Here is an 8,502-nt window from a genome sequence, read left to right as displayed (position 1 = left end):
AGTGCACTAGGTTTCCCTATGGGCCCTGGTCAAAAGTAGTGCACTAGGTTTCCCTATGGGCCCTGGTCAAAAGTAGTGCACTAGGTTTCCCTATGGGCCCTGGTCAAAAGTAGTGCACTAGGTTTCCCTATGGGCCCTGGTCAAAAGTAGTGCACTAGGTTTCCCTATGGGCCCTGGTCAAAAGTAGTAGTGCACTAGGTTTCCCTATGGGCCCTGGTCAAAAGTAGTGCACTAGGTTTCCCTATGGGCCCTGGTCAAAAGTAGTGCACTAGGTTTCCCTATGGGCCCTGGTCAAAAGTAGTGCACTAGGTTTCCCTATGGGCCCTGGTCAAAAGTAGTGCACTAGGTTTCCCTATGGGCCCTGGTCAAAAGTAGTGCACTAGGTTTCCCTATGGGCCCTGGTCAAAAGTAGTGCACTAGGTTTCCCTATGGGCCCTGGTCAAAAGTAGTGCACTAGGTTTCCCTATGGGCCCTGGTCAAAAGTAGTGCACTAGGTTTCCCTATGGGCCCTGGTCAAAAGTAGTGCACTAGGTTTCCCTATGGGCCCTGGTCAAAAGTAGTGCACTAGGTTTCCCTATGGGCCCTGGTCAAAAGTAGTGCACTAGGTTTCCCTATGGGCCCTGGTCAAAAGTAGTGCACTAGGTTTCCCTATGGGCCCTGGTCAAAAGTAATGCACTAGGTTTCCCTATGGGCCCTGGTCAAAAGTAGTGCACTAGGTTTCCCTATGGGCCCTGGTCAAAAGTAGTGCACTAGGTTTCCCTATGGGCCCTGGTCAAAAGTAGTGCACTAGGTTTCCCTATGGGCCCTGGTCAAAAGTAGTGCACTAGGTTTCCCTATGGGCCCTGGTCAAAAGTAGTGCACTAGGTTTCCCTATGGGCCCTGGTCAAAAGTAGTGCACTAGGTTTCCCTATGGGCCCTGGTCAAAAGTAGTGCACTAGGTTTCCCTATGGGCCCTGGTCAAAAGTAGTGCACTAGGTTTCCCTATGGGCCCTGGTCAAAAGTAGTGCACTAGGTTTCCCTATGGGCCCTGGTCAAAAGTAGTGCACTAGGTTTCCCTATGGGCCCTGGTCAAAAGTAGTGCACTAGGTTTCCCTATGGGCCCTGGTCAAAAGTAGTGCACTAGGTTTCCCTATGGGCCCTGGTCAAAAGTAATGCACTAGGTTTCCCTATGGGCCCTGGTCAAAAGTAGTGCACTAGGTTTCCCTATGGGCCCTGGTCAAAAGTAGTGCACTAGGTTTCCCTATGGGCCCTGGTCAAAAGTAGTGCACTAGGTTTCCCTATGGGCCCTGGTCAAAAGTAGTGCACTAGGTTTCCCTATGGGCCCTGGTCAAAAGTAGTGCACTAGGTTTCCCTATGGGCCCTGGTCAAAAGTAGTGCACTAGGTTTCCCTATGGGCCCTGGTCAAAAGTAGTGCACTAGGTTTCCCTATGGGCCCTGGTCAAAAGTGGTGCACTAGGTTTCCCTATGGGCCCTGGTCAAAAGTGGTGCACTAGGTTTCCCTATGGGCCCTGGACAAAAGTAGTGCACTAGGTTTCCCTATGGGCCCTGGTCAAAAGTGGTGCACTAGGTTTCCCTATGGGCCCTGGACAAAAGTAGTGCACTAGGTTTCCCTATGGGCCCTGGTCAAAAGTGGTGCACTAGGTTTCCCTATGGGCCCTGGACAAAAGTAGTGCACTAGGTTTCCCTATGGGCCCTGGTCAAAAGTAGTGCACTAGGTTTCCCTATGGGCCCTGGTCAAAAGTAGTGCACTAGGTTTCCCTATGGGCCCTGGTCAAAAGTAGTGCACTATGAAGGGAATATAAACTCATCAAAAAAAGAAACGGTCTCTCACTGTCAACTGCGTTTATTTTCAGCAAACTTAAATATTTGTATGAACATAACAAGATTCAACAACTGAGACATAAACTGAACTGAAGTTCATCAGACATGTGACTAAAATGGAATAATGTGTCCCTGAACAAAGGTGGGTGTCAAAATCAAAAGTAACAGTCAGTATCTGGTGTGGCCACCAGCTGCATTAAGTACTGCAGTGCATCTCCTCCTCATGGACTGCACCAGATTGGCCAGTTCATGCTGTGAGATGTTACCTCACTCTTCCAACAAGGCACCTGCAAGTTCCCTGACATGTCTGGGGGGAATGGCCCTAGTTCTCAACCTCCGATCCAACTGGTCCCAGACATGTCTGGGGGGAATGGCCCTAGTTCTCAACCTCCGATCCAACTGGTCCCAGACATGTCTGGGGGGAATGGCCCTAGTTCTCAACCTCCGATCCAACTGGTCCCAGACATGTCTGGGGGGAATGGCCCTAGTTCTCAACCTCCGATCCAACTGGTCCCAGACATGTCTGGGGGGAATGGCCCTAGTTCTCAACCTCCGATCCAACAGGTCCCAGACTTGCTCAATGGGATTGAGATCCGGGATCTTCGCTGGCCATGGCAGAACACTGACATTCCTGTCTTGCAGGAAATCATGCACAGAACGAGCAGTATGGCTGGTGGCATTGTCATGCTGGAGGGTCATGTCAGGATGAGCCTGCAGGAAGGGTACCACATGAGGGAGCAGGATGTCTTCCCTCTAACCCACAGCGTTGAGATTGCCTGCAATGACAACAAGCTCAGTCGATGATGCTGTGACACACCGCCCCAGAACATGATGGACCCTCCATCTCCAAATCGATCCCGCTCCAGAGTACAAGCCACAGTATAACGCTCATTCCTTCGACGATAAACACAAATCTGACCATCACCCCTGAAGAGACAAAACCGCGACTCGTCAGTGAAGAGCACTTTTTGCCAGTCCTGTCTGGTCCAGTGACGATGGGTTTGTGCCCGTTGTGTGTCTCTCTCTCTCTCTCTCTCTCTCTCTCTCTCTCTCTCTCTCTCTCTCTCTCTCTCTCTCAATATAAAGGCTTTATTAGCATGGGAAACATATGTTAACATTGCTCTTTATTAGCATGGGAAACATATGTTAACATTGCTCTTTATTAGCATGGGAAACATATGTTAACATTGCTCTTTATTAGCATGGGAAACATATGTTAACATTGCTCTTTATTAGCATGGGAAACATATGTTAACATTGCTCTTTATTAGCATGGGAAACATATGTTAACATTGCTCTTTATTAGTATGGGAAACATATGTTAACATTGCTCTTTATTAGCATGGGAAACATATGTTAACATTGCTCTTTATTAGCATGGGAAACATATGTTAACATTGCTCTTTATTAGCATGGGAAACATATGTTAACATTGATCTTTATTAGCATGGGAAACATATGTTAACATTGCTCCTTATTAGCATGGGAAACATATGTTAACATTGATCTTTATTAGCATGGGAAACATATGTTAACATTGCTCTTTATTAGCATGGGAAACATATGTTAACATTGATCTTTATTAGCATGGGAAACATATGTTAACATTGCTCTTTATTAGCATGGGAAACATATGTTAACATTGATCTTTATTAGCATGGGAAACATATGTTAACATTGCTCTTTATTAGCATGGGAAACATATGTTAACATTGCTCTTTATTAGCATGGGAAACATATGTTAACATTGATCTTTATTAGCATGGGAAACATATGTTAACATTGCTCTTTATTAGCATGGGAAACATATGTTAACATTGCTCTTTATTAGCATGGGAAACATATGTTAACATTGCTCTTTATTAGCATGGGAAACATATGTTAACATTGCTCTTTATTAGCATGGGAAACATATGTTAACATTGCTCTTTATTAGTATGGGAAACATATGTTAACATTGCTCTTTATTAGCATGGGAAACATATGTTAACATTGCTCTTTATTAGCATGGGAAACATATGTTAACATTGATCTTTATTAGCATGGGAAACATATATTAACATTGCTCTTTATTAGCATGGGAAACATATGTTAACATTGCTCTTTATTAGCATGGGAAACATATGTTAACATTGATCTTTATTAGCATGGGAAACATATGTTAACATTGCTCTTTATTAGCATGGGAAACATATGTTAACATTGCTCTTTATTAGCATGGGAAACATATGTTAACATTGATCTTTATTAGCATGGGAAACATATGTTAACATTGATCTTTATTAGCATGGGAAACATATGTTAACATTGCTCTTTATTAGCAAGGGAAACATATGTTAACATTGCTCTTTATTAGCATGGGAAACATATGTTAACATTGCTCTTTATTAGCATGGGAAACATATGTTAACATTGCTCTTTATTAGTATGGGAAACATATGTTAACATTGCTCTTTATTAGCATGGGAAACATATGTTAACATTGATCTTTATTAGCATGGGAAACATATGTTAACATTGCTCCTTATTAGCATGGGAAACATATGTTAACATTGATCTTTATTAGCATGGGAAACATATGTTAACATTGCTCTTTATTAGCATGGGAAACATATGTTAACATTGATCTTTATTAGCAAGGGAAACATATGTTAACATTGCTCTTTATTAGCATGGGAAACATATGTTAACATTGCTCTTTATTAGCATGGGAAACATATGTTAACATTGCTCTTTATTAGTATGGGAAACATATGTTAACATTGCTCTTTATTAGCATGGGAAACATATGTTAACATTGCTCTTTATTAGCATGGGAAACATATGTTAACATTGCTCTTTATTAGCATGGGAAACATATGTTAACATTGCTCTTTATTAGCATGGGAAACATATGTTAACATTGCTCTTTATTAGCATGGGAAACATATGTTAACATTGATCTTTATTAGCATGGGAAACATATGTTAACATTGATCTTTATTAGCATGGGAAACATATGTTAACATTGCTCTTTATTAGCAAGGGAAACATATGTTAACATTGCTCTTTATTAGCATGGGAAACATATGTTAACATTGCTCTTTATTAGCATGGGAAACATATGTTAACATTGCTCTTTATTAGTATGGGAAACATATGTTAACATTGCTCTTTATTAGCATGGGAAACATATGTTAACATTGATCTTTATTAGCATGGGAAACATATGTTAACATTGCTCCTTATTAGCATGGGAAACATATGTTAACATTGATCTTTATTAGCATGGGAAACATATGTTAACATTGCTCTTTATTAGCATGGGAAACATATGTTAACATTGATCTTTATTAGCAAGGGAAACATATGTTAACATTGCTCTTTATTAGCATGGGAAACATATGTTAACATTGCTCTTTATTAGCATGGGAAACATATGTTAGCATTGCTCTTTATTAGTATGGGAAACATATGTTAACATTGCTCTTTATTAGCATGGGAAACATATGTTAACATTGCTCTTTATTAGCATGGGAAACATATGTTAACATTGCTCTTTATTAGCATGGGAAACATATGTTAACATTGATCTTTATTAGCATGGGAAACATATGTTAACATTGCTCTTTATTAGCATGGGAAACATATGTTAACATTGATCTTTATTAGCAAGGGAAACATATGTTAACATTGCTCTTTATTAGCATGGGAAACATATGTTAACATTGCTCTTTATTAGCATGGGAAACATATGTTAACATTGCTCTTTATTAGTATGGGAAACATATGTTAACATTGCTCTTTATTAGCATGGGAAACATATGTTAACATTGATCTTTATTAGCATGGGAAACATATGTTAACATTGCTCCTTATTAGCATGGGAAACATATGTTAACATTGATCTTTATTAGCATGGGAAACATATGTTAACATTGCTCTTTATTAGCATGGGAAACATATGTTAACACTGATCTTTATTAGCAAGGGAAACATATGTTAACATTGCTCTTTATTAGCATGGGAAACATATGTTAACATTGATCTTTATTAGCATGGGAAACATATGTTAACATTGCTCTTTATTAGCATGGGAAACATATGTTAACATTGCTCTTTATTAGCATGGGAAACATATGTTAACATTGCTCTTTATTAGCATGGGAAACATACGTTAACATTGCTCTTTATTAGCATGGGAAACATATGTTAACATTGCTCTTTATTAGCATGGGAAACATATGTTAACATTGCTCTTTATTAGCATGGGAAACATATGTTAACATTGCTCTTTATTAGCATGGGAAACATATGTTAACATTGCTCTTTATTAGCATGGGAAACATATGTTAACATTGATCTTTATTAGCATGGGAAACATATATTAACATTGCTCCATATTAGCATGGGAAACATATGTTAACATTGATCTTTATTAGCATGGGAAACATATGTTAACATTGCTCTTTATTAGCATGGGAATCATATGTTAACATTGATCTTTATTAGCATGGGAAACATATGTTAACATTGCTCTTTATTAGCATGGGAAACATATGTTAACATTGATCTTTATTAGCATGGGAAACATATATTAACATTGCTCTTTATTAGCATGGGAAACATATGTTAACATTGCTCTTTATTAGCATGGGAAACATATGTTAACATTGCTCTTTATTAGCATGGGAAACATATGTTAACATTGCTCTTTATTAGCATGGGAAACATATGTTAACATTGCTCTTTATTAGCCTGGGAAACATGTGTTAACATTGCTCTTTATTAGCATGGGAAACATATGTTAACAATGATCTTTATTAGCATGGGAAACATATGTTAACATTGATCTTTATTAGCATGGGAAACATATGTTAACATTGCTCTTTATTAGCATGGGAAACATATGTTAACATTGCTCTTTATTAGCATGGGAAACATATGTTAACATTGATATTTATTAGCATGGGAAACATATGTTAACATTGCTCTTTATTAGCATGGGAAACATATGTTAACATTGCTCTTTATTAGCATGGGAAACATATGTTAACATTGATCTTTATTAGCATGGGAAACATATGTTAACATTGATCTTTATTAGCATGGGAAACATATGTTAACATTGCTCTTTATTAGCATGGGAAACATATGTTAACATTGCTCTTTATTAGCATGGGAAACATATGTTAACATTGCTCTTTATTAGCATGGGAAACATATGTTAACATTGCTCTTTATTAGCATGGGAAACATATGTTAACATTGATCTTTATTAGCATGGGAAACATATGTTAACATTGCTCTTTATTAGCATGGGAAACATATGTTAACATTGCTCTTTATTAGCATGGGAAACATATGTTAACATTGCTCTTTATTAGCATGGGAAACATATGTTAACATTGCTCTTTATTAGCATGGGAAACATATGTTAACATTGCTCTTTATTAGCATGGGAAACATATGTTAACATTGCTCTTTATTAGCATGGGAAACATATGTTAACATTGATCTATATTAGCATGGGAAACATATGTTAACATTGCTCTTTACGGGTATGGGAAACATATGTTAACATTGCTCTTTATTAGTACGGGAAACATATGTTAACATTGCTCTTTATTAGTATGGGAAACATATGTTAACATTGCTCTTTATTAGCATGGGAAACATATGTTAACATTGCTCTTTATTAGCATGGGAAACATATGTTAACATTGATCTATATTAGCATGGGAAACATATGTTAACATTGCTCTTTACGGGTATGGGAAACATATGTTAACATTGCTCTTTATTAGTACGGGAAACATATGTTAACATTGCTCTTTATTAGTATGGGAAACATATGTTAACATTGCCGAAGCAAGTGAAGTAGATACTAAACCAAAGTTAAATAAAAATGAGCATTAAACATTACAACCACAGAAATTCCAAAAGAAGAAAGACATTTCAAACACCATATTATGTGCAAATGAGGGAAAATAAATAAACATAAATATGGGTTGTATTTACAATGGAGTTTGTTCTTCACTGGTTGCCCTTTTCTTGTGTCACAAATAACTGTTGTGATGGCACACTGTGGTATTTCACCCAGTAGATTATTTTTTTGATCTGTGTAATCTGAGGGAAATATGTGTTTCTAATATGTTCATACATTTGGCAGGAGGTCAGGAAGTGCAGCTCTGTTTCCACCTCATTTTGTGGGCAGTGAGCACATAGCCTGTCTTCTCTTGAGAGCCACACTGCCTACTGCGGCCTTTCTCAATAGCAAGGCTATGCTCACTGAGTCTGTACATAATCAAAGCGTTTCTTAAATTTGAGTCAGTCACAGTGGTCAGGTATTCTGCCACTGTTTCTCTCTGTTTAGAGCCAAATAGCATTCTAGTTTGCTCAGTTCTTTCCAATTTGTAAAGTAATTTTTTTGTTTTCACATGCTTTGGTTGGGTCTAATTGTGCTGCTGTCGGGGGGTTTGTGGGGTGTGTTTGTGTTTGTGAACAGAGCCCTAGGACCGGCTTGTTTAGGGGACTCTTCTCCAGGTTCATCTCTCTGTAGGTGATGGCTTTGTTGTGGAAGGTTTGGGAATCACTTCCTTTTAGGTGGCTGTAGAATTTAAATAAAGGTGTTCTCAACTAGCCTACCTGGTTAAATAAAGGTGTTCTCAACTAGCCTACCTGGTTAAATAAAGGTGTTCT

The sequence above is a fragment of the Oncorhynchus masou genome, chromosome 9 (assembly GCF_036934945.1).
Source record: "Oncorhynchus masou masou isolate Uvic2021 chromosome 9, UVic_Omas_1.1, whole genome shotgun sequence".
Classification (NCBI taxonomy): domain Eukaryota; kingdom Metazoa; phylum Chordata; class Actinopteri; order Salmoniformes; family Salmonidae; genus Oncorhynchus; species Oncorhynchus masou.
This window is presented reverse-complemented; position numbering follows the sequence as displayed.